The sequence below is a fragment of the Cavia porcellus genome, unplaced genomic scaffold (assembly GCF_034190915.1).
Source record: "Cavia porcellus strain 051 isolate PalLab524CR breed Dunkin Hartley unplaced genomic scaffold, mCavPor4.1 scaffold_8, whole genome shotgun sequence".
Taxonomy (NCBI): Eukaryota; Metazoa; Chordata; class Mammalia; order Rodentia; family Caviidae; genus Cavia; species Cavia porcellus.
The window spans coordinates 47,494,178-47,521,625 of NW_026947491.1; the positions used below are offsets into that span (position 1 = coordinate 47,494,178).

Below are 27,448 nucleotides of genomic sequence, written 5' to 3' on the forward strand. Positions count from 1 at the left end.
TCAATGAATAAATCATTTGAAAGATTTTCATTTAAAGAAACAATGGTGACCATATCTTTTTTCATATAAATGTAAAAATTTATTGGACACTTACTTGCATCTTATTTTATTGTACTGGATTTTATGATGGTCTTCATTCAAAAATAAAATCATGATCTAAATTTTGAAGGATGTTGGGATTCCTTTGGAAAGATATGACCTTAAAAAGATTTTTAGAAAACATGTAACTAGTCAAAGATAAGAGAGAGTATTTTGAAAACTTTACCTGATTAAGATGTTTGACATGTTCCTTGTTCATGTACATTTTCTTATTTCTTGAAAAATATTATGATTCTTTTGACTGAGTCTTTGAAGGCCTGTTTTACTTGCTTGTTCCTCAGTGTGTAAATGAAAGGGTTCAGCACAGGAGCGATGGAAGTAGTGAGGACTGTCACACCCTTGTTGATGGCCACCTCTTCCTTTGTGGAAGGTTTGATGTAGATGAAGATACAGCTTCCATAGGAGATAGAAACCACTATCATGTGGGATGAACAGGTGGAAAAGGCCTTTTTCTTTTGCTGGACAGAAGGGAACCCTAAAATTGTCTTAATAATGTAAATGTAAGACAGAACTACACATATGAGTGTCGCAATGAATGTCAATACAGTACAGGTGATAACCATCTGTTCCATGAACCAAGTATTAGAACAAGAGATTTTCAGGAGGGGAGAAGCATCACAGGCAAAGTGGTCAATCATATTAGAATCGCAAAATTCCAGATTTAGGCCTAAACTGAGAGGGGGAATTATAATACACAAGCCAGCTACCTAGCAACAAAAGGTAAGTCTTCTGTAGACTGTTTTACTCATGATGGTGGCATAATGCAAGAGCTTGCAGTTGGCTATGTAACGACCATAGGACATGGCAGTCAGAAGAAAAAACTCAGTTACACCAAAGAGGTCAGTAAAGAACACTTTGCTAGCACAGGCATTATAAGTAATCATCTTGTGATCTGTTGCTATGTTATACAAGTATCTGGGAATACATGAAGAGGTGAATGATATTTGCAAGAAAGCAAAATGTTTTAGAAAATAGTGCATGGCTGTTTTAAGGTAAGAATCCATGAAGATGAGGGTGATGATAGTCAGATTCCCAGTTGTACTCATCAATAAATCTATATGTTATTTTGAAACATCCTTGATTCTCAAACACATACTAAAATATCTATTTGAACATTTCACATGTGTTTCAAGTATCCTGTGTCACAATGATAGACTCCTTTTAATAATTAGAGAACAGTACATTTGTTGAGCATGCTCCATGTGATTGAGATTTTAATAAATGCTTCTCACAAGAACAAGAGCTTGTTGTGCTTAACAGATGTGAGAATCTTTTACTTTTCCATTGGATTCACTGGGTTTTGATACAAATTTTAAGCCTTTTAATGAAGTTTCTTGCAAACCCAATGATGGGGCTTTCTGTAATCTCCATCACGACACTTCATTAAAAAACGATACAGGATGCTATATTGACACTTAACAAAGAATGCTCACTTATTGAGATCATGCTAAATGTGTCTTCAACCTTATATAATAGCTCACATAATTACTGACATCTCAGACATTTTTGATTGTTCTCTAACTGGCTTTTTCTATTGCATATTTTCCCGTTGAATGTCTATAAAGCTATTTTTCTTTCTCTTTGGACTCTTAATTCAAAGTGTTTTGATGTTAACTCTTTAAATTTGATCCTATTTCTAAATTTATTTTTTATGCTTGCTTTTAAGGAGATCTAATTTTCTGCTTTTTGCTACCTTTACATATTATAACAGAGAAACTGCCTTCCCTTTGTTAAATACTATGGAGGAATTCTTTACTTCAACCTTTCTCCTAATGTCTCACAAAACACAGAAATCACATCAGTGAGTAAACTTAATCAGCCCTATCACCACTGAATATTAGTAAATGCTGTAATTATGAATGGTTTTGGTTTATTTTACTTTCAAAATGTATGGTTTAAAATGAAAATAGAATTCTCTAAGAAGGTAATAAAACTTGCACCAATTTTTTGTGCTTTGGGTACCTAGGGTGAAGTTTGCATAATTATATATTATATAATGTATATTATATATGATATTTTGCATATATTTATGAAAAAATGGTGTATAATTTTGGTGAATATGTAATTTAAATACATATTATAGAAGTTACCTTTAGAAAGTGAGGTTGACAATGTAGGTTATATATTTCTGGGTAACTACCAAATTTTAATATTCAAATGACAGTATAGTGTTGTGCATCAATGACTCCAAAATTAACATCTGTGTATCTTAAAAATATATTCTGTAAACAAAAAGTGAAACCTTACCAAACTTAGAAATTGTCACTCATATTTGTTACATTTAGGAGGTAGTTAAAATATTTTTTCTCTTTCAAAGCATAATAATTTATATCAAACAAAAGTAAATAAAATTATGCTGATAAAGTTAATTGTACTTATATTATGACTGTCAATCATAGTTTCTACTGGTTGTGAAAACACCTGAAATCTTAAAATTCCTAAATTGGAAATGCCACTTGAGGTGAAGAGTTTCCTCTGAACATCTGGTCATTTTAACTCATGAATCCTCTGTTAAATTCATGAAAACTCTAGGATGCACAGACATCACAGAAATAGTCATTTTAAAGCCAGTTTTACTTGGACTTCCTTATTGCACTATTTTTACTTCTTAAAAGAAAGCGAAAAAAAGGAAAACAAAACAGTATAATATAGCTCCTCCACTTTTGGAGAGTTGATACTCTGACATCTAACAGCAAGGAGCACTTTACTATACCTACCATAACATTTGCTTTATTCTATAAAAAGCAACCAAGTGAATATATAACAGATTCTCTAGCGATCTGTAGGCATTCACTAATGAATCTTTTGGGTAACCAAATTTGAGGTTAAAAAGCCAAGCTAATTGACTTTTTGGATATAGCGTCCTTAGAGGAAAGAAGGTGTAGTAGTGAAAAAGGTTGTAGGACAACACTAGAATTTGATTTTTAATAAAACACTTGTTTAATTGCTTTTTACTCTCACATTATATAACCTGAAATTAAACATATAGGAGGATCATATGGAAATCACATTTCTTACTTAAACTGTTTTATGAGTTAATATATAATGATATGCTAATTTTTGTTTTAGGAAATTTTAATGAGACCAGAAAAGCATACACAAAATTACATAACCCAGGCTGCTTACATTACAACATATACAATTTTAGGTTATGTTTTACATTTGTATCAAAATAATTTTATTTACTATTTAAAAGAAAATATCAATAATTGACATATATCTGAAAATATGCTGTCAAATGTCATAACTTTTAAATATAATACAAATATTCACGTAATTACATGACTCACTTATTGAAACTAATTTTTTATAAATTATTTTCTGTTGACATGTAATAGTTTACATCTTTAAAGGGTACTGTATGTTATTTTGATGCATGTATATAATATGTAAAGATCAAATCATTACATATATCTTCCCATGTCATTGGCATAGAATTTTTATGTTGGGAATATTTTAAATCTTGCTTCTAGTGATTTTGTATATACAATAGCATATTGTTAACTGTAGTCACCTTCCTATACTGGTGAACACTAAAACTTATTCCTTCTTGTTAGATACAGATATAGATATAGTTATAAATATTTCTTTTCATGGTACCAAAATTGAAGACCAGGGCTTTCTCTTTGAGCTACATCCCTAGATATTTAAATTGTTTTTAATTTTTAGAGAGGGTACCGTTAAGCCTGAGTTGTTAAAACTTTTTTGAGACCTATCATAAGGTGGTACCTTTGACAATGTTCTCTGTGCTGAGAAAATGTGTTCCACAGTGATTGGATGAATTTGTTCTGTAAATGTTTTTTAGGTCTGTGGGAGTGTTATTTAACACCCATGTTTATTTATTTTTCAGTTGGATCACTGTTGAAATGAGGTGTCAAAGTCTCCAATCAAGACTGATTTGGAATTTATCTCTTCTTTTATACACACTAATATATACTTTAAATGTTAGAGTACTTTGGCATTGTACATGTTTACAATTGTTATATCACCTTGCTGAATTACCTCCTTTATCACTATATAAGGCTATACTTTGTGTCTTTTGTACTTTGGAATTAAATTTTATTTCATATGGTAGCAGTGTAGCTACTTCTGCACATGTTTGATTTTGGTTTTCATGGAATATAGTTTTCCATTTCTTTACTTTTAGTCCATGTGTGTGTGTTTACTGGTAAAATGAATTCCTTGGTAAGCACCATTTGGTTGGGTCTTTTTTAAAAAGTTATTTCACACACTATTTTCATTGACAAATTTAATCTGTTTCCATTCAAGTCTTTTATTGATGTGAAAGAAATTATTCTTGTCATTTTGTCAATTGTTTCTCTCCAGCTTCGTATATACTTTGTTCCATTATTCGTCACTCTGTGCTTACATTTATGGTTTTTAGTCCTTTAACAATAAAATTTGATTGCATTCTGTTTTTCATTTTTGTAGTTGCTTTTCCAGTATGTTTTATGTTTTTGTCTGCTTCCATCGTAGTCATTATCTTTCTTTCGCATCTGGATATTGGATTTTATAAATATTTCCCTCTTTTTTATTAAACATTTCTTATTATTCTAGTTGTGATACATTCCCTCAACTTTTGCTTGTACAAAATGTCTTATTTCCTCTTCATTTCAGATAATTAGCTTTTGTGAGTTCAGGATAATTAAATACCAGTTCTTTTCTCTTTTTTCTTCCTAGCACTTTGTTTTTTTTTTTAATTACTTTATTTGTTAATATTAAGAAGAAAAGGTAAAACAAATTTTCACAACATAATGAAAAAGTAACAATTGTTGATAAATTACACATCATTGTCTTTAGTCACTCAAGTACAAAATATGGGCGTAAAAATTTCTTCAATCAATATTAGCACAACCTTTCCTATTCAGTGAACTAAGGGACACTGATGGTATAACTAACTGGCATTTTTTTTCTTTTCCCTTCTATCTTTTCTCTTTTCCCCTATCTTAGTTTCTTCTTTTTATTTAACAGTTTCCTTCCATTTTACAGTGACTATTGTATATTTTGAACCTTATGGTTTCACATATGTCACTGTGGTGTGATGTTTTTCAATCCTTCTGGGAAGATACACAGAAGGGGAATACCTCGGTTGAATGGACCGCTAATCCTAATTTTTTGAGGAATCTCCACACTGATATCCACAGTGTTTGTACTAGTCTACTCTCTAACCAACAGTTGTAAAGGGTTTCTTTTTCCCTACAGATCCAGGAACATTTTTTATTGGTTGATATATTTTTTAAAAACATTAAATAATTTTTTAATGAATAAGGGACAGGATGAGATAAAAGGGGACATAACAACATAACAATACAGGTTAAAGCATGACAGTTTCAGCAACCTAGTGTTTCACCACCAAATAACCCGACTTAATAGTAGTTACCATAGTGTCTTTTTCTTTGAAATATTTGAATATAACTGCATATGGTATAGCATCAAACATATCAAGACTGTGTAACACCATTCAAGTGGATGAAAGCATTGTAGAGTATTTAGAACCAGCCTATAACAATTTTTGTTTATACTACCACATATGATAAAATCCAGCAAGTTACAACATGGATAAAATCAATGGAGACAGAAGAACCTTAGTTTGGTGCGGCTTTAAGACAAAATGGTATTAAATCGGCACTAGCTGTTTTTATGTCTTATTTTCTTCAAAGTATCTGTTTATTGCATCACCGGCCATAATATCAAACAGACCAGAATAAAGCCATTCCAATTAATGAGTGAAAATTATATAGGGCTTCAAGGTCATATAATGGGGAATCATGGTTATCACATACTTTTATATATTTGATTCATTTCCTACACTAGAGAAACTATTCGGAGTTCACAGATGCGAGATTTATTTAGTTCACTTAGGAGTATAGTTTCAAGCTGCACCCATTTATTGATAAATACCTCAGTGTGATCCTTCTTTATAGCTGAGTAGTACTCCATTGTATAGAAGTACCACAGCTTTTTTATCCATTCCTCGGTTGATGGACATTTGGGTTGTTTCCATGCTCTGGCAATTACAAATTGTGCTGCTATAAACATAGGTGCGCATATATCACTTTGGTATGATGCTTTCAGTTCTTCTGGGAAGATGCCTAGTAGTGGAATAGCCGGAACAAATGTGACTTTCAATCCCAGCTTTTTGAGAAATCTCCAGACTGACCTCCACAAAGGTTGTACCGGTCTACACTCCCACCAACAGGAGAGTTCCTTTTTCCCCACAGCCTCTCCAGCACTTGTTGTTGTTGGTCTTCTTGATCCTGGCCATCCTTTCAGGAGTAAGATGGTATCTCAGTGTGGTTTTAATTTGCATTTCCCTAATAACCAATGATGATGAACATTTTTTTCATGTATTTATTTTCCATTTGTATTTCTTCCTCTGAGAAGTGTGTATTCATCTCACATGCCCATTTTTGGATTGGGTCTTTGAATTTTGGGGGTCTGGTTTTTTTTTAATTCTTTATATATTTTAGACAAAAGTCCTTTGTCTGAGGGGGAGTTCACTAAGATCTTTTCTCAATTCGTGAGTTTTCTTTTCACTATGCTGGAGATTTTTTTTGACTTACAGAAACTTTTTAATAAAAGGTAGTTCCAGTTATTGATTCTGGAAAGTATTTCCCGTGCAGTTTGAGTCCTGTTCATGAATTCTCTACTTACCCCTATGTCTTCAAGGTTTCTACTTAATTTGTCTTCCAATAGATTTAGTGTTTCTGTTTTAATATTCAGATCTTTAATCTATTTAGATTTTAATTTAGTGCATGGTGATAGGCTTGGGTTGAGTTTTAGTTTTCAGCAAATGTAGAGCCAGTTTTTCCAACACCATTTATTAAAAAGACTGTCGTTCTTCCAGTGAACCTGCTTGTCTCCTTTATTGAAGATAAGGTGGTTAAGTGCGTTTGTAGCTGTGGTTGTATTTTCTAACCTATTCCATTGATCCTCTGCTCTGTTTTGATTCCAGTACCATTGTGATTTTACTATGATTGCTTTGTAGTATAACTTCAAGTCAAGGATTGTGATGCCTCCTGCCTTGCCTTTGTTGCTTAAAATTCCCTTTCATATTCTAGGTCTCTTCTGGTTCCAGATGAACCTTAGGAGTGATTTCTCTAGATCTATAAGGTATGTTGATGGTATTTTTATTGGGATTGCATTGAATCTGTATGACAGTTCTGGGAGAATGGCCATTTTCACAATGTTTACTCTTCCTATCCATGAACATGGGATGTCTTTCCATTTTCTGAGATCATCTTCAATTTCTTCCTTCAGTGTATTATAATTTTCCCTGTATAGGTCTTTCACTTCTTTCATAAGAGTAATTCCTAAATATTTCATTTTATTGGTTGCTAGTGTGAAGAGTGTGGCTTCTCTTATTTCTCTCTCTGTGATTTTGTTGTTAGTGTATAAGAATGCTATTGATTTCTGAGTATTGATTTTGCACCCAGCTACATTACTGTATTATTATATCTAAGAGTCTTTCAATGGAGTTTAGGGGGTCTTCTATGTAGAGTATCATGTCATCGGCAAATAATGACAATTTAACTTCTTCTTTTCCTATCTTTACCCCTTTTATTTTTCTCTCTTGTCTAATTGCTCTGGCTAGTACTTACAGCACTATATTAAATAGAAGAGGTTTGATAAAGGACATCCTTGCCTTGTGCCTGATTTTAAAGTAAAGGCTTTCAATTTCTGGACATTTAGTATGATACTGGCTGTTGGTTTGTCATAGACAGCCTTTATTATATTGAGGTAAAGACAATCTATTCCAATTTTCTATAGAGTTCTTATCATGAATGAATGTTGGACCTTATCGAAGGCTTTTTCTGCATCTATGGAAATGATCATGTGATTCTTATTTTTGGCTTTATTGATATGGTGGATTACATTTATTGATTTATGTATGTTGAACCATCCCTGCATGCCTGGGATGAATCCCACTTGGTCATGGTGTATAATCTTCTTGATGATTTGCTGCATCCTATTTGCCAATATTTTTTTGAGGATTTTTGTATCTGTGTTCATTAGGGAGATTGGTCTGTAGTTCTCTTTTTCGGTTGGGTCTTTCACGGGTTTTGGTACTAGAGTAATATTTGCTTCCAGGAATGACTTGGGAAGAATTGCTTTCCTTTCAATTTCATTGAAGAGTTTAAGGAGTGTCGGTATTAGGTCTTGTTTGTATTTCTTGTAGAATTCTGCAGTAAATCCGTCTGGGCCTGGGCTCTTCTTTGTAGGTAAGGAATTAATTACATGTTCAGTTTCATTGATAGAGATTGGGTTATTCAGCAGTTTTACATCCTATTGATCTAGCTTTGGTACTTCATATGTTTCTAAGAATCTGTCTATTTCTTCTGTGTTATCAAACCTTTGAGAGTAGAGGTTTTCAAAATAGGTGTTGATGATCTTATGTATTTCTATTGAGTCTGTAGTGACTTCACCTTTTTCATTTCTTATTGCATGGATTTGAGCTCTTTCTTCCCTTCTTTTAATAAGTTTGGCTAGAGGTTTATCGATTTTATTTATTCTTTCAAAGAACCAACTTTTTGATTCGTTGATTCTTTGGATTGTTTTCTTAGTCTCTATTGCGTTGATTTCTGCTCTGATTTTTATAATTTCCTCTCTTCTTTTGTCTTTGGGCTTTACTTGCTCTTCTTTTTCTAGCTCTTTAATGTGTAGCATCATGTTATTTATTTGTATTCATTCTGTTTTCCTGATGTGGGAGCTCAGTGCAATAAATTTTCCTCTGAGGACGGCTTTCATTGCATTCCATAGATTCCGGTAAGTTGTATCTGTATTTTCGTTTGTTTGTAGGTATTACTTGATTTCTTTTTTAATTTCCTCTGTGACCCACTGATTACTCAGGAGTGTGTTATTCAGTTTCCATGTGTTTGTGGGATTTTTGCAATATCTTTTTTCGTTGATTACTAATTTCATGGCGCTATGGTCCGATAGCATGCAAGGGATAATTTCAACCCTTTTGCATTTATTTAAATATGGTCTGTGAATTAATATATGCTCTATTTTAGAGAATGACCCATGCACTGCTGAGAAGAATGTGTATTCTGTTGTTGTTGGGTGGAATACTCTGTATGTATCTATTAAGTCCATTTGTTCTCAGGTGCAATTCAGTTCTTTTATTTCTTTGTTGATTTTCTTTTTGGTTGATCTGTCCATTGGTGTCAATGGTGTTTTAAGATCTCCTGTGAGAACTGTATTACTACTGATTTGGTTTTTCATTTCTGTTAGTACTTGTTTTATATAACTGGGTGCTCTGAAGTTTGGTGCATATATATTTAAGATAGTTATATCTTCCTCTTGGAGTTTTCCCCTAACCAGTATGTAGTGACCTTCTTTATCCTTTCTAATCATTATTGGCTTGAAGTTGACTTTGTCTGCAAACAGAATAGCTATCCCAGCTTTTTTTTTTTTGGTTTCTGTTGCATGGAATGTTGTTTTCCATCCTTTAACTTTGAGTCTGTGAGTATTCTTTTGAGTTAAGTGGGTTTCTTGTAGACAGCGTCTGGTTGGATTTTGTTTCTTGATACATTCTGCCAGTCTGTTTCTTTTAATTGGTGTATTGAGACCATTTACATTAATAGTAAGAACTGTTATAAATTTGTTTATTGTTGACATATTATCTTCCTGGCGTTGCATGTTTATCTTTCTGCTCTGTTCAACTGTCTGCTTTGTTTAGTGGTTTTTTCCTAAATGTATCTAGGCTGTATTTCAGAATTCTTTGCAGGGTTGGCTTGGTGATCATGAAGTTTCAGCTGATCTTTGTCATGGAAGTATCACATTTCTCCATCAAATTTGAGGGACAGTTTTGCAGGGTACCTCAGCCTAGGTTGAAAATCATTTTCTTTTAGGATCTGAAATACATCACTCCATGCTCTTCTTGACTTTATTATTTGTGCTGAGAAGTCTGCTGTAATTCTGATAGGTTTTCCTTTATAGGTGATCTGTCTTTTCTCTCTGAGAGCCTTTAATATTCTATTCTTTTGTTCAATTTCTGAGATGGCCATTATTATATGTCTGGGTGTAGATTTACTTTGGTTGTGAATATATTATCTCATTTCCTCCTACCCTATGAGGTTTCTAATGATAAATCCTATGTTAGTCTAATGGGAGTTCCCATAAATGTGAATATCTTTTTCTCTTGCTGGTTTTTGAATTTCTGTCTGTTTTAAACTTTTTATCAGTTTAACTCTAATATGCTTGAATGAGGACCATTTTGGGTTTGACTGATCTTGAGAAACTTTGGAGCATCATACATCTTCATGTTCACATCTCTCCTAAGACTTGGGAATTTTTTCAGGGACTTCTTCATTTTTTGAAAAATAAAAATACTATTTTTTATACAATCTGTGCTGTTATAAACATGGGAGCACATATATTGCTGTGGAATGATGTTTTCAACTCTTCTGGGAAGATACACAGAAGAAATAGCTGGGTCAAATTGGACCTCTTATTCTAGAGTAGTTAGTTAGACAAGACAAAAAATAAAAGGAATAAGGATTGAAAAGCAAGATGTTAACAGCATTATTTGCACATGATATGATAGCCTATATAGAAGACTCCAAAACGCCACCAAAGTTGATACATATAATAATCACATTCAGTAGTGTACCTGGATATAAAGTCAACACTCAGAAATCAAAAACATTCCTGTATGAAAACTACAAATTCACTGAGAGAGAAATTAGGGAAACTACACCCTCCACAATAGTATCCAAAAAACTGAAGTACTTAGGAATCAATCCAGCAAAGAAAATAAAAGATCTGTTTATTGAAAATTAAAATAATCTGCAAAAGGAGATCAAAGAAGAGCATAAAATGGAAAGATAGCCATTGCTCCTGTGTAGGAAAAACCAACATAGTAAAAATGGTACCACTCCCAAAATTGTTGTACAGATTTAAAGCAATCCCAATCAAAATGTCATTAACATACCTCCCAGAACTGGAGAAAACATTCTTAAAATGCATTTGGAAACTGAAGAAATGTAGAACAGCATAAATAATTATTGGAAACAAAGGAAAGGCAGGGAGTATCACAATCCCCGAATTGATCTTATACTACAAAAACACTATGATAAAAGTATGGTACTGGCAATAACAAAAGAAATGAAGGAAGAGAAAGGAAAGCAAAGAAAACCTGAGGATCAAAGGAACAGATTAGAAGAGGCAGCTGGAACAACTCTGGTCACACTCAGCCACCTTATCTTAGACAGAGGAACCAAACAGTCACTGGAAGAAAGATAGCCTCTTTAATAAATAGTGCTAGAAAACTGGTTTTCCACATACCAAAGAATAAATCTAGACCCACTTGTATCATCATGCATTGAACTAAAATTGAAATGGATCAAAGACTTAAATATTAAACCAGAAAAGCTAAACCTAGTGGAGAAGAAAATGGGTAGAACATTGATGACAGAGGTGTAAGCAATGACTTTGTGAACAAAACCCTGTTTGCACAGGAATTCATACCAAGAATCAATCACTGGCATCTCAGCCTATTAACAGCCCTTTGCACAACAAAAGAAATCACCAACAGGGTGAAGAGAAAACCCACAGAGTGGTACAAAATCTTAACAAGCTGTCCTCCAGTCAAAGGACTTATATCTAGAATACATAAAGCACTGAAAAAAAAAAAAAAAAAACCCTTCAAATTTAAGGACTCAATCCAAAACTGGGCATCTGAGATGTATACACGCATCTTACATGAAGAGTACAAATGACAAATGAACGTGAGAAAGTATTCAACATTACTGTTTACTAAAGAGATGAAAATTAAAACAATTCTGATAGTTCATCTTGCTCCAGGAATAATGGCCATAACAAAGAAATCAAGCAATAACAAATGTTGGAGGTGCTGTAGGGAAAAAGGAGTCTTTCTCCACTGTTAGTGGGAGGGTAGACTGGTACAACAGAAACCAGTGTGGAGATTCCACAAAAAAACTAGTGATTATTTCCTTAAAGAGTCTTTCCAAACTTTTTATTTCTCTTAATCTTATTGGGGTGATTGATTGATTGTGTCCATTTGAGTAAGAAATGCCCATCTAAATGGCGAAGCTTAGTTCTGGGCTTAGAAGATCTACTCCAGGAAGAATTATTGTCCGGATGCTATAAAGAACGCTGTAAAGGGAAATGAAGAAGGAAGGAGGCTCTCCTGTCATTAGTTTTACCTTGTAGATCATCTTCTGGCTTTTTCTGGACTTTTCAGCCTCAAGTATCAATCCTTCAGCCTTCATGGGACAGATTCTTCAGCTTTATGCCACAGACCCTGCAGCTCCTGATGCCAGCTCCCATAGGACACTACATGGAGCTGCAGGCCTTTGACTGGATCTTTCTCATCCCTGTGCACAGACTGAACTTTTGGACTCTTCCACACCTGACACTGTAGGTGGTTGTCCAACCTGCCTAGGAGCCAGCTGACTATGGACTGAGACCTCTGTGAGCTGTGAGCTAAAGAAACCTTTCCTACTTTAATTTGGGTGTCAGATACTTTGTCTCAGCAATGAGAAAAGTAACTAAGATGCTTATAATGTGAACATTTCTTTGTTTATGGTGTCACATAAATTTCATAAGCTTTCTTCATTGTTTTAAATTCCTTTTCTCTTATTTTGGTCTGTGGTATTTCAAAAAGTTTTAAAGCTCCAAAGTCTTTCATATGAATTAGTCTGTTGAATCTTTCAATTATGTTTTATTAAATGTTTTTCATTAAATTCCCCAGCTCTAAGATATTGATTTGATTGTTTTTATATCTGCCTTTTGAACTTAACATTTATTCAAATCATTTTCTTTCCATGGTTTGAACAAATTATTTATCTGTATTTTGTTATATATTAACTTTTCTTTTAAAACATGATTTTGAATTCCTTTTGAGGTAATCAGTTGCTTCCCTTTTTCTGATGTCTATTATTGAGGAATTATTTTGTTCTCTTGCAAGTGTCATGCTTCCTTACTTCTTCATGTTTCTGTGTATCTGGTGGAACTGCTGCCTCAAATTTTAGGAAGCTTTTTGTAGCTATTATTTTGCTTGTTGTTGCGTGTTAGGGTGTTAGTTGGTTTGTGTGATTTAATGTTCCTGGGTGGATGTGGTGATATAGTCTGCACATAAATTCTTTTTTTATACTTAACATCAGTGGTGAACACATCACTCAAGTGTTTGTGGAAGCAGTAGCACAGCTTCACTGGAGGGCAGGGCTGTACATGGATTCATTCAAGGCCTAGTAAAGAGTGCTGAATGGCAGAAGTGGCCCCATTAGTTTTGGGAACTGCTTATTAATCAAGTCCTGAGTTCTTAGCAGATATGCTCAGCCTTAGCAGAGTCATTGGTGTTGGACGAAAGGAGCATTTTTTTTTTCCTGTTAACAATTTTTTTTTAACTGCAATGAACTTCCATTAATTCAACCAAAGTGACTTCTATTTTATTTTGATACACTTTTTTCTCATGGTGATTTATAGGATCTTCAAGCCAATTTAAATATTTCATAAATATTTGGACATTTGGGTATATAATTACACAAAACAACAGCAATATATTTGAGCCAGAAAAAAAGTGAGAGTAAAAGTCTGAAACAATTAACTAGGTAGAATGAAAATCTGCTCCAATTATTTGTTTCTGAGGTAAGGCACCACACCTGTTCAATTAAGAAAACCTCCTTACAACAACAGGATGATTTTTTACTTTTAAGTAGAGCCTAGAACACTTAGCCACCAATTAGTAACCTAATAGCAGAGCTCCATTCCCAGCTTATCCTGTGAATTCATAAGGAATAGGTCCCAACAACTCAGGTTCCTTCCCATTAGTTTTCACGAAGTGTGCTTCTCTGGGTGGGGCAGGCTGGCATTTTAGTTCAACCCAGGTACCTTTTCTTTGTCTTCTTTCTTTTTCTGATCATTTTCCTTGACACATTTCGAAAAAGCTTTTGTGACTCTTAGAGTGTTTAATATGCTTGACATGCACATTAACTCTTGGCAAGCATCTTGCCCTTAACTTGCTTGTTCACAGCAATGCCAACACTATGCTAGGTAAAGTAGATTCTTCTTTTTTGTCATGGCAACATGTGTGTGGATTTCCTTTTTGCAGAGTACCCATTCTCTTGATGTCTACATTATGAATCTTTTTGTAGATTTGCATATAAGTAGCCAAAGGAAAAATCTCATGTTTTCTAAAAGGCCTAAAGAACATATATTGTGTTCTCCGCCTGTTTCCTTTGTTTTCATCACTATGGAGAATTGATGGAAGATGACAGTTCTCACAGAAAGGTTCGGGTAGTATTTCTAAGATTGGAGGCTTTTGGACATGTTGCACCTTAGGGCTTGGTGGATGTCAGTTTCTCCAGTCACAGAGGTGGCCTTAGTGCTAGGTTAGGCCAGTAATTCCTTGATATGAAGCTCTATATGTGAGTATAGGTGCTTTGCTCACTATTGTATTACAGGATCTTCCTGGGCTCACAGAATTGCAGTCTTTTGCATGAGCACACTGGAGGGTGACAAGGATGTATTGACATCCTGTCCTGTCTCAAGGGCAGGATACAGTTTAGCAGTATCTTTATTTTCAAGATGATGCTGTATGACTTGAATCTGAGGGAGAGGAGGAGAGAAATGAATTCCCCTTTTCTGCAGTAATGAAGCAGCATAAACTCTAGGTGAGTCCTTTATTTGATTGCTGGTGTTGATGCAAGTAAATAGGGTGGATGGGATCTCTTGACTGAAAGTCAATCCTCCCTGGGAGCCAAGATTACAGGTTCCTGGTGGTTTACTGACCAGTATATGTATCTGTGTTGCATTTGTTTGCTACACAAAACTCCTATCACAATACTCCTCTGCTGAACTCCAGTGTTTTCCCTCCGAAGCTTTTCTTGAATTGTAATTATTTATTTATTGCTTTGATTGTTGTTTGTGGAAGTTATGAGTGTTAGGTACTTCTAACCAACTGTCTTAATGGTGCGATTTTATGACTTATTTTAGTATCTTCACATGCTACTAGATTTAAAAATCAATTGATTGAATATGTGTTTACTTTTAAATTTTTCACCCATATTAAAACTTCCTCTGGAATGTGAAACCAGGGTTTATAATATCTGAAACAAATTTAGATTTATTTTTACTTTTGACGATAAATTATTCCAAAAATGACATTCTAGTAAGAAAAAGTTTGGCATGTTAGTATGGTTGCTAGAAGAGGCATATTCTTTGGGCCAAATTAAATTTTAATTATATTGTATTTTTGTATCAATGAATTAATTATAAACTTACATAGCTTTATCCATTATAATTATAAAGACATTTGCTCAGATAAATACTTTGTTTCATTGTTAATGCAAATATCCCTCTTTTTTCAAGTTTCATTTTACATTAAGGTAAAGTCCATACTAAATGTGCAAATCCTATATATTATTCTGTGAAGCTTTTTGACTAATGTGCTGTTATAAATCAAGATATAAAACACTTTCAGAGTTTCAAAATTGTCACACTTCTCCTTTTATAAGTGCCATGCTCTGTAGAAATAGCCATCAGTTTTACTTCCATTACAATGATTAATTTTGCCTTTAATTTAACATCAATAGAATTTTGTTGTATACATACCTTCAAACAAACTGAAATATTCAATTCACCATGATATCTTAAGATTTACGTACAAAGTTGTGTTCTTCTAAATGTTTCATACTTTGTTTTCTTGAATTCTGTATAATTTTAAATTGCTTAAAGATTACTGTTATCCCTTCTAATGATGATAGTATTTTCATTGTTTAAATTTTGGCTTGACTGCTAAACAGTGTTTATGCAATTTCTGAACATGATGTTTTGTGAATATTTGCTTTTTGTGGGGGCAGGTTGGAATAAACTAAAGTAATGCAACTTTGGAGTCATGGGATAAGCATGTGTTTGTTATATATAGATCTTTCCAGAAGTTTACAAAAGCAATTGAACTAATTTGTCCTTTGATCAGCAGTTTAGCAGATATGGAGCTACTTCATTTCTTCAGAAATATAGGTTGTTCACTAAAAACAAGTAGTTGTTATTCTGTTGAGTATTTTTTTATTTTTATAGTTTTGATCCACTCCTCTTGATGAGCAGTGATGTGTTGAACTTTTGACTATGCTTGTCAGCCACCCACGTGTCTGTTTTGGGAAGTGCTTATCCAAGTGCTTTGCACCTTTTTAAAAATTTGGAGCCCTTTATTTTTCTTTATCCAGTTCTTATTGTATTGCACAGGTTCCTTCTACTCACTATCTATATATGTTGCTGAATTTTACCTATCAACATTCTTAATGATCTCATTTATCATATGTTAATTTTAAGGAGTACATATGTTACCAAGTTTTTTTTCTGCAATTAATGTAGTTTTGCCTTATGAAATGTTTTCTATAATTTGAAGATCATTAAATTATATATACATACATATATATATATATATATATATATATACATACATGTATATGACAATGCATGAGTGAAATAATAGTCAAAATGCACTTTAAATAAAAATTTCTACATGTTCTGGCATTCATAATTGACATTTTGCACAGAAAACTGCATTTTCATGATTTTAAGGAAAATTTATAGAAAAACAGTGTCTTGGACTGAGCTTCTGCAGTAAGTCTGAACAGACCAAAGTAAAATGAAGCCATTTTGACTAAGCACCATATGATGAAACTGAAGCTTTGAAGAAGCAGGAAAATCTGCCAAGAAAGGATTTACTAGGAACAGAATATTCACAGCAACCAATCAGAAAGGATACTGTACAGTCAGCTTAGTTAGCTTGATAAGAAACTCCCTTCTACTTTAACTTTATAAGGAAAATAACCTGAAGCAACCTCTTGTTCATCAATCCATGTTTTATATCACTGTTTCCCTGCTCTTGCTAAAAGCACCTTACATATCCCAACTGTTCTGCAGGCCCAGGGGAGCCCCTTTTATTTTACATTCCATGCTGTTCCCTCCATGAGTCACTAATAAAAGCCAATTATATTTTTAGATTATATGTCTCTTCATTCTGGTGGGTCTGGACTCCTTAGGTTCTAATCTCATAAAAACATTTTATTTTTATTGGTGAACAAAATGATTGTAAAACTAAAGATGTAAAAGCAGCTAAAAATTCTGTGCAGATATCTTTTAATCTTCATAGAATTTTAAACTGCTTTATAGCAATTTATATTAACAGTATTAATGTCCTATTACTATTTTAAGATTCTGTATTATAGTTTTTATTCTTTTTTGTTTCACAAAAATGAATTATATTTGTTCTTTTATTTTTAAATTTCATTTTTTTATTTCTAAAAACAAAATGAAAAAGTGATAGGAATGATACAGAATTTCAAAAAAGAAATCAATGTAGTGATTTAAGGCTAGTTGATATATTTCACATATCACATATATTTTTGTTATATCAGAACTAGTTGTTCAGGTTACAAACCTAGATACAAAAGTGATGAATCAAACAATGACAGCACAACTGTGCTTATGATGAACTAAGAGAGATTAGCGATATAGTAGTCTATCTAGGGTACATATACATATATACATTTGTATGTGTTTACCAATATACATATAAACTTTTCCTTCCTTCCTTTTTCCTTTCCTTTTACCTCAGTAGTTCTGTCTTTTTGAGCACTTTTTTTCCACATCATTATTATAATAGATACTGTACATTTTGGATCTTATTACTCTTTTACTTTATTATTATTATTATTATTATTAATTTTTACATAAGGGAGACAATACAATACTTACAAATCTGAGTTCAATTTATTTCACTTATGAATATAGTCTCAAGTTGACTTCATTTACTTTTAAAAACCTCAAGGTCACCTTTTTAAGAATCGTGAGCGCTTTAGCTCTTTTTTTAAAAAAAATATTTAAAGAGAAAAAAAAATAAAACAAAAAGGGTAGAAATAATACCTAATTTCAAAAAAATGCACTAAGAAATCACTAGTTGATAAATTACATATTGTCCTCTAAGAAAAAGTTGTTCTAGTTACAAAAGTAAAGCATTCAAAGTGGACATTCAAACAGTTAGACTGCAAATAGGTTCAATGATCCAACAAATCTTAGTAATATGGTTACCAATCTTACATACTTCAACATACATGCAGTTATATCTTTTAGGGCACTTTTATTCCCCCTTTTTTTTACAATAAAATTACACATTTTGGGTTTTATTACTCTTATATTTCTTATTACTTTTTACATTAGAGACACAATGTGATATAAATATGATTCTTATTTATTTCAATAATGAGATAGTTTCAAAGAGTCTCCATTTACCTATGAATGCCCTAGGATCATCTTCTTTATAGCTGAGTAATAATCTATTGTATAAAAATACCACATCTTCTTCATCCACTTTGTGGTTGATGGGCATCTTGGCTGTTTCCAAGGTTGAGCTATTACAAATTGTGCTGCTGTGAACATGGTTGCACATAGATCACTGTGATATGATATTTTCAATTTTTCTGGAAAAATACTGATGATGGGAATAGCTGGATTGAATGGAACTTCCAATCCTCATCTTCTGAGAATTCTCCATACTGATTTCCATAGTTTTTGCACAATCTACACACCTACCAACAATGAAGCATTGTTCCTTTTCCCCACAGGCTCACCACAATTTGTTATCAGTTGATTTCTTGATGGCAGTTACTCTTTCTGGAGTGAGATGAAATCTCAATGCTGTTTTAATTTGCATTTCTCAAATGACCAATGATGGAGAACATTTCTTCATGTATTTATTTGCCATTTGTGTATCTTCATCTGGGAACTGTGTGTTTATCTCAGATGCCTATTTTTAGAGAGGGTCTTTGAATTTGGGGGGCTTGATATATTTCAATTCTTTATATGTTCTGGACATAAGTCCTTTGTCTTAGAGATTGCTGGCTAAAATTGTTCCTATTTTGTGGTTTTCCTTCTCACTCTGTTGGTGAATTCTTTTGAAGTGCAGAAAATTTTCAATTATATGAGATCTCAGTTGTTGATTCTTTGAAGTGTTTCCCATGCAGTTTGTGTTGTGTTCAAGAATTCTATGCCTACTATGTCTCCAAGACTTCTGCCTACGTTTTTTTTTTTGTTTTTTTTTTTTTTTTTTTTTTTTTTTTTTTTTTTTTTTTTTTTTTTTTTTTTTGTGTGTGTGTGTGTGTGTGTTTCTTTTCAATATTGAGGTCTTTGATCCATTTAGACATTAGTTTTGTTCATGGTGATAGCCACGGACCTAGTTTCAGTCTTCAGCATGTGGAGAGCCAATTTTCCCAATACTATTTATTAAAGAAGTTATCTTTCTTCTAGTGAAAATATTTAGAACCTTTGTCAAATATCAAATGGTTGCGTGTCTTTGTAGTTAGTTTTGCATCCTCTAAGCTTCCTCAGGTCTATTTCCTTGCCAGTAACATGCTGATTTTATTACTGTGGCTTTGCAGTATAGTTTCAAGTCAGGAATTGAGATGCCTCCTGCCTTGCCTTTGTTCCCCAGAATTCCCTTTGCTATTATATGTTTCTTCTGTTTGCAAATGAATTTTAGGAGTATTTTCTCTAGATCTGTGAGGTATCTTAATGGTATTTTGATTGGGATTGCATTAAATTGGTATAACAGTTTGGGTAGTATGGGTGTGTTCACAGTGTTGGTACTTTCCAGCCAAAAGCAAGGAATATCCTTTCATTTTTCTAATATCCTCTTCAATCTCCTTTTTTAGTATAGCATCATTTTCAGCATATACATATTTTACATTCATAGGTTGATTCCTAAGTATTTCATTTTCTCAGATGCCAATCTAAAGGATGATATTTCCATAATTTCTCTCTCAGTGAGTTTTTTGTGTATAAGAATGTTATTGATTTTTGAGCACTGACATTGTATCCAGCTACACTGCTGAATTTGTTTATTACCTCTAGTAGTCTTTTAATGGAGTTTTTGGGCCTTTTCTATAGAGAATCATGTCATCTTCAAATAATGATAATTTAACTTCTTCTTTTCCTATCCTTATTTCTCTCTCTTGTCTAATTGCCCTGGCTACAGTTTCCAGAACTAGATTGAATAGGAGTGGTGATAGTGAACATCCTTGTCTTGCTCCTGTTATTAAAGTGAAAGCTTTCAGTTTTTGTCCATTTAGTATAATTTTGGCTGTTGGTTTGTCATAGATGGATTTTATAAGATTGAAGTAGACACTGTATTCTGAGTTTCTGAAGGTTTTTTATCATGAACATGTGGTGGATTTTATCAAGCTTTTCTGCATGTATTGAGATGATCACGTGGTTTTTGTTTTTGCTTCTGCTGATGTGGTGTATTACCTTTATTGATTTGTGTATGTTAAACCATCCCTGCATTCCTGGAATGAATCCCACTAGGTCATGATGAATAATCTTTTGGATGATTTAATGCATTATATTTGCCAGTTTTTTTATTGAAAATCTTTGCATCCATGTTCGTTAGTGAGATTGGCCTGCAGTTCTTTTTGGTTGAGGCTTTCTCTGGTTTTAGTATCAGAGTAATACTGGCCTCCAGGAAAGATTTAGGGAGGATTGCCTCCTTTTCAATTTCATTGACAAGTTCAAGGAGTATTGGCATCAAATCTTTTCTAAATTTCTTGTAGAATTCAGCCATGAATCCATCAGGACTTGGGCTTTTCTTTGTTGGTAAGCTTTTAATCATGTTTTCAATTTCAATAGCTGATATTGGGTTATTCAAGATTGCTATATCTTCTTGGTTGAGCTTTGGTAGTTCATATGTTCCTAGAAATCTGTCCATTTCCTCTCTGTTTTCCATCCTATGTTAGTAGAGATTTTCAAAGAAGGGATTCATGATCTTTTGAATTTCCATGGAATCTGTAGTAACTTCCCCTTTTCAGTCCTTATTGCCTTAATTTGGATTTTTACTTTCTTTTTTTTTAAATAAGGTTAGCTAGAAGTTTGTCAGTTGTGTTTAGTCTCTCAAAAAAACATTTTTGAGTCATTAATTCTTTGTATTGTTATTTTTAGTTTCAATTTTATTTATTTCTGCTCTAAACTTTACAATTTCCTCTCTTCTGTGACCTTTGGGTTTAACTTGTTCTTCCTTTTCTAGAAACTTAGTACTCATTCTGTTCTGTTTTCTTGAGATGACAATTCATTGCTATATATTTCCCTCTTAAGACTGCTTTCATTGCATCCCACAGATTACAAGATGTTGTTTCTGCATTTTCACTGAATTGTAGTTTCTGAATTTCATTGAATTTATTTCTTCTTTAATGTCATCTTTAGCCCACTGGTTTTTCAGAAGGTTTTTTAAATTTTCCATTTATTGATACGGGTTTTGAAATTTCTTTTGCCACTAATTTCCAATTTCAGTGTACTAGGGTCAGATATTATGCATGGGATAATTTCAATATCTTTTAATTCAATTAGGAATGTTTTATGGGATAATAGGTGGTCTATTTTGGAGAATGTACTGAGCAGATTGTGTATTCTGATATGGTTAGGTACAACATTCCATAAACATCTACTAAGTTCAATTGCTCGCAGATATGATTGAGTTCTATTATTTTGATATCTGTGTAATACTTGCCTTAGGAAATGGGTTAGGTAGAATTGCTTCTCTTTCAATTTCATTGGAGGCTATTGGCATTAAATCTTCTCTAATTTTCTTATAGAATCCATTTGTAAATCTAATGGGACCTGGGCTTTTCTTTGCTGGTAAGTTTTTAATCACATGTTCAATTTCAGTAGCTGATATAGCATTATTCAAAATTGTTATATTTTCTTGATTCATGTTTCTAGAAATCTTTCCATTTCTTCTGTGTTTTCCACCTCATGTGAATATTTTTTTCTTTTTATTTAATATTATGTATTTTTTTATTTTAGGGAAGATAGAACAAAATATATGAAAACAATAAAGCAGATCAGAAGAAAACAATGCAGATAACACAGGAATTTAAAGCAAGACAATAGGAGATCACCAGTGGCTACCATAACATCTCTTGTTTTCTTTGAAACAATTGTCTGTATCTTCACACACAATGAATTAAAAAAAAAAAACAGTATAAAACTGATCAAAACAGAAGAATGAAATAAAGGATTATAGACCTTCAAACCAGACAATAGGAAAATCAACAATGGCTACCATAATGTCCGTTGTTCTCTTGAAAATAGCTGCCCATACCTTCATATATATTGAAATTAAATAATAAAATACAGTCTAAAACCAATGAATAAAGACTTTCAAAGTAGAGAATCATGATCTTCTGAATTTCCATGGGATCTGTAGTAGTTTTATTCTTTTCATTCCTTATTGCATGAATTTGAGTTTTTCTTTGTTTTTTTAAAGTAAGTTTGACTAGAGGTTTACCAATTTTGTTTATTCTCTCAAAGAACCAGGTCTTTGATTCGTTTTGTACTGTTTTCTTCATTTCAATTGTGTTAATTTCTGCTCTGATCTTTGTAATTTCCATACTACTATGAACTTTAGGTTTGACTTGCTCTTATTTTTCTAGAAGCTTGAGGTGTAATATTAAGTTGTTTATTTGTACACCTTCTGTTTTACTGATGTGACAATCAATTGCTATGTGTTTCCTTCTTAGGATCACTTTCACTGCATCCCACAGGTTTCAGTTATGTTGCATCTGCATTTTCTTTGTATTGTGGGTATTGTTTAGTTTCTTCTTTAATTTCACCTGTAACTCATTGGTTGCTCATGAGATTATTTAATTTCCATGTATTTAGGTTTCGCAGTGTCTTTTGCCATTAATTTCAGTGCACTATGGTCAGATGATATGCATGGGATAATTTCAATACCTTTGCATTTACTTAAGCATGTTCTATGGGCTAATATATGGTCTATTTTAGGAAAAGTCCAATGTGTACCTGGGAGGAATGTGTATTCTGATATTTTTGGGTGGAACACTCTGTACATGTATACTAAGTTCATTTGTTCACAGGTTTGATTCAGTTCTCTTGCTGACTTTTTGTCTAGTTGATCTATCTCTTTGTAACATTGGAGTATTAAATATTAAATTGTGTGTGTTATTGTGTGTCTAATTTCTCAGGCCTATTAGTATTTGTCTTATATAGTTGGGATCTTTTACATTTGGTGCATATATGTCTATGATTTTAGCTCTTCCTCAGGCTCAATTTTGTCATGTTATTTTCCTCTTGTTGGTTTCCTGCTTTTCCCCCTTGTTTATTTACTTACCCTGTCTGGTGGTTTCTTTCTGTTGTTGCTCTGGAAAGTCATTTTTACCTATATTTAGTATGCCATTCAGTACTTTTTCTAGGGTTGGTTTGCTGGACATGAATGCCTTCAGTTGTTCTTTGTCATTGAAGTATTTTATTTCTCCCTTAATTGTCAAAGAAAGTTTTACAGGGTACATCAATCTGGATTGAAAGTTGCTTTATTTCATTGTTTGAAATACTTAGCTCCAAGCTTGTCTTTACTTGATGGTTTGTGCTGAGAGGTCTGCTTTAATTCTAATAGACTTTCCTTGATAGGTGAGTTGTGCCTTTTCTAAAACAGCTTCATGGATGCCTATTAGTCTCATACTGTGTCTTTTAGAATTTTCTTCAACCTGTTGAATTGTCATTTTCTGTTGTTTTGTTATTTCTAAAAGTCCTTTCCTTTCATGATTACTAGCTGTGATCTTGTCCTCAAGGTCTGAAATTTTATCCTCAGCTACATTCAAATGGCTTTGACAGCTGTCAACACAATTTTTTAATTTCCTGGATATCTTTGAATATGTTTCATGCATTCTACTTCTTTTCTAAATTGTTTTCTCAAATTTTCCATCATTTCCCCATGGTCCTGCACTTTTTTTTTTTTTTAATCAATGTCTTCTCTAGCTATGCCGAGCAACTCCTTTATTAAGGTTGTCATTTCTTTATGTGAGAGATTATTTCTAATCTGATTTCCTTTATAGCCTCAGGGATTTGTTTCTTTATTACACTTGCTATCTTTTCAGAAATTTCAGGTGTATGTCGTCTAATGTCCTCTATTTAGATATATCCTATACTTGTTCTGAATAGACTTGATGTCTGAGCTTGTGTTTTAGTTTTCATCTTCACCTCTTCATTAATATTTTAGTTGTGTGTGTGTTAGTATGCTACTGATGTTTGTCCAATTTCTGGGTCCTGCAATGAAGAAGAGGAGTACCTAAATTCCTCCTGAAGAGCCTTTCGGTTGAGTCCTATATTCTTCCTAAGCTGACTATCCTAGGAATATTGATGTAAGTCAACCATTAGGTCTTATTTTTACTATCACTTTAGGCTGTTCCAGGCAGCCAGATTTACCTGGCTGTAGTATGACACTTACCTGGCACCCTATTGTGTCACTAGTTGTCTCATAAGCCCTTTTGATTTCCTTTGGATTGGGGGAGGCCTTGTTGGCACTTTCCTTAACTCACCTGGTGTTCTCCATATGGAAGGAGAACTAACTCACACTCTTGCTTCACTCACCAAGGTCCTACAGCCTGTGGGAGGGGGAGGTCACTACTGCTCCTGTTTACCCTCTGAGGTCCTGTATTTGAAAGGACACTCACCACATTTCAGCACGCTGAAGTCCTCTGTGTGGGTGAGCAGTTGCTGAGACTCCCATCAGACCACCAAGTTTCTGAAGGTGGTGGAATTGTTCATGAGCTACTGGGGTCTTTTGGGGTGATTATCACACCGACTGATAATCTCACAAATCTCTGAGGTTTTGGGGCAAAGAGGATGGTATACAGTTGATCCTGCTTGCCCCTGAGGACAGTGGAGTGAGAAGGATCCCACTTGCCCCATGGGTCAGTGGAGCAAGTCTTGGGGTGGGGGATTGTTGAGGCCTACAATCCACTCAGCTCCTAGGTTTGTGTAGTGAGAGAGAGGAGGCTGATGATCCTGGCTACCACCAAGACTATAGAGTGGGGAGGGAGATGGTGCAGATGTTCTTGGCAGTCTATAGGTCTATGGAGTGAGGAAGGGATTGAGTTTCATGATCTTGACACCCTCTATGTTCACAAAATGAGTAAGGGTTTGAGGCCCCTTAGTCCATGGAGTGATGAACAACCTCAATTATTATTATTTTTGTTTAAAGTTATGTTAAATTTTGATTGTATGTGAAATCAGTTCTAGTTTTTTAGAAGGATATACTATTTCATTGTTGATGAATATGAATATTCTTTGCTAGTAAACAAAAGATTAAAATGTTGAAAATCTAGCTTATGAAGGGCTAGTGGTTTTTACTAAAACTTGATTCCTCCACATTAGCAAATGGAGTACCTCTTTAAGTCAGTGGTATTCTTTTTATTTAATCCTTAAAGGCCTGTTTTACTTACTTTTTTCTAAATGAAAGGGTTTAGTGTAGGAGCAATGAGGGTTTAGTCAGGACTGTCAAACCCTATTAATAGCCACTGAGTCTTTTGCTAAAGATATAACACAGATGAAGATACAGCTGCCATAAGTGATGGAAATCACAACCATGTGGGAAATGATTGTAGGAATCAGGTATAAAGTGCCTTTTTTCCTTTTGGGCAGGAGGAAATCATAGAATAGTCTTGATGATATATACATAGGATTGAACTCCACACAGAAGGGTAGTGATAAAGTTTAGCACTACTGATGATGACTATCTCCTTGATGAGCCATGTTTCTGAGCCTGAGATCTTTAGGAGACAGGCTGCACCACAGATAAAATGGTCAACAATATTTGAGTCACAGAATTTCAGACACCCAAGGCTAAGTGGAGGGAGTGTGATCACCAAGCCAGCAGTCCAGCAACAAATGATGAGCCTTCTGCAAAACCTGCTGTTCATGATGCTCCATAATGAAGAGGTCTGCAGATGGCCACATATCAGTCACACAATATGGTGGCAAGGAGATAGAGTTCTGTTACACCTAAAAGATCAATTTAAAATATTTGAATGATACTATTTTCATCTATGATTGTCTTGTCATCTGTGGATGCTTTGTACGACTATCTCGGAATGCAAGCAGATGTAAATGAGATTTCTAAGAAGGATAAATTTTGTAGGAAAAGGTACATAGCAGTTTTAAGGTGTGAATCTTTGAAGGTGAGCAAGATGATTGTGAGGTTCCCAGTTATACTCAACATGTAGTTGAGAAAGAGGAAGATGAAAATCATGACCTTTAGTTGTGGGTCATCAGTCAACCACAGCAGGATAAATGTTGTAACTGTTTTTCATAATTGGATCCTTACTTCTATTCATTCGGCATCTATCATTCAGAAGTGTTTCTGTAAAATGCCAACTGGTGGTGAGAAAAGTATAAAAATAAGTTTATACACATTTAAGTATTTTGTTTACAAAAATTATTGATACCCAAGTGGCTTAGAGTCTACAACTGTGTTGTTATGGTCATTTTAAGGTAAATATTTAAAAAGTCAAATTGCCTTTTCTGTATCATATTTCAAAGTACTTTGGCTACTTATTTCACATTGTATTTTATTCCAAATCTGTTGTATTGTATGTGTACTTCACATTTAATTTTCCCAAGCAACAGTTTCTACTTCTACTTTTTAAAATGAGACTAAGAGTTCTTTCTTACAAGGTAAACTCTAAGGCTGAATCTTAAACTTTGTGTATTATATTCACTTGTTTCATTGAAGTTAAATATTAAAAAATGATTTTATTTTCCTTATACAGATTCTCCATTTGGTGTTAGGATTCTGAATTCTAGCAGTGTAATTGTTAACATTTGTGCTTTCATTAAATTTTTTCTTTCACACAGCTTCCTTTTATGTGTCTCATAATGTTTCACTTAACAGTATAATCTTATTCTAATGAAGAAGAAAAGGTGTTATTGTAGTCTGGGTGGTGAGGACAATAGAATCAAGACATAGAATTTCTGTTATTTTATGATGGTCAACCAGGGTTTAACACAAGAAAGTGCAGGAAATCTATTCACAACACTAAAGACCCAGAATATTCAGCCAACGGTGTGTATTACACAGCAATGTCCCCAGTTGAGTCCAAATGAAAACCTCGAGCCCATGACAATGCCTCTTTCAATCGAAATGGAGGTTTAGTGCCCATCAGAAGGACTCACACCAGTCTGCTTTACAGATCGACGAGACAGATCCAAACAGAAATTCTAGAGATTAAGAACTTTATTGAAAGTATATGCAACAGACTGAATGGAGGGTATAGAATTTCATATCATGAAGATAAAATTGCAGCTAGTGATCATGAAATCACTACTAATGTAGTGTAGTTAGTAGTGATTTCATGATTGGTAATGATACCAAATATCATTGGTAAATATCATTTTATTATTTTATTAGATTATCATCAATAAATAATGCAGTGGCAGATACATGTTCAATGCTAAGAACTTTACAAAAAGTTTTCCACATGAATGGTTTTTATTTTGGATCTAACTAAAATTTGCTGTAATTTTTAATTTATTT

General features: G+C 33.6%; 1 pseudogene; it reads right to left on the reverse strand.

The window, feature by feature from the left end:
- Nucleotides 1-308: 308 nt before the first annotated feature.
- The window catches only part of LOC101788794 (olfactory receptor 6C2-like), a 34,406-nt pseudogene continuing 7,266 nt past the window's right edge, over nucleotides 309-27,448 (reverse strand).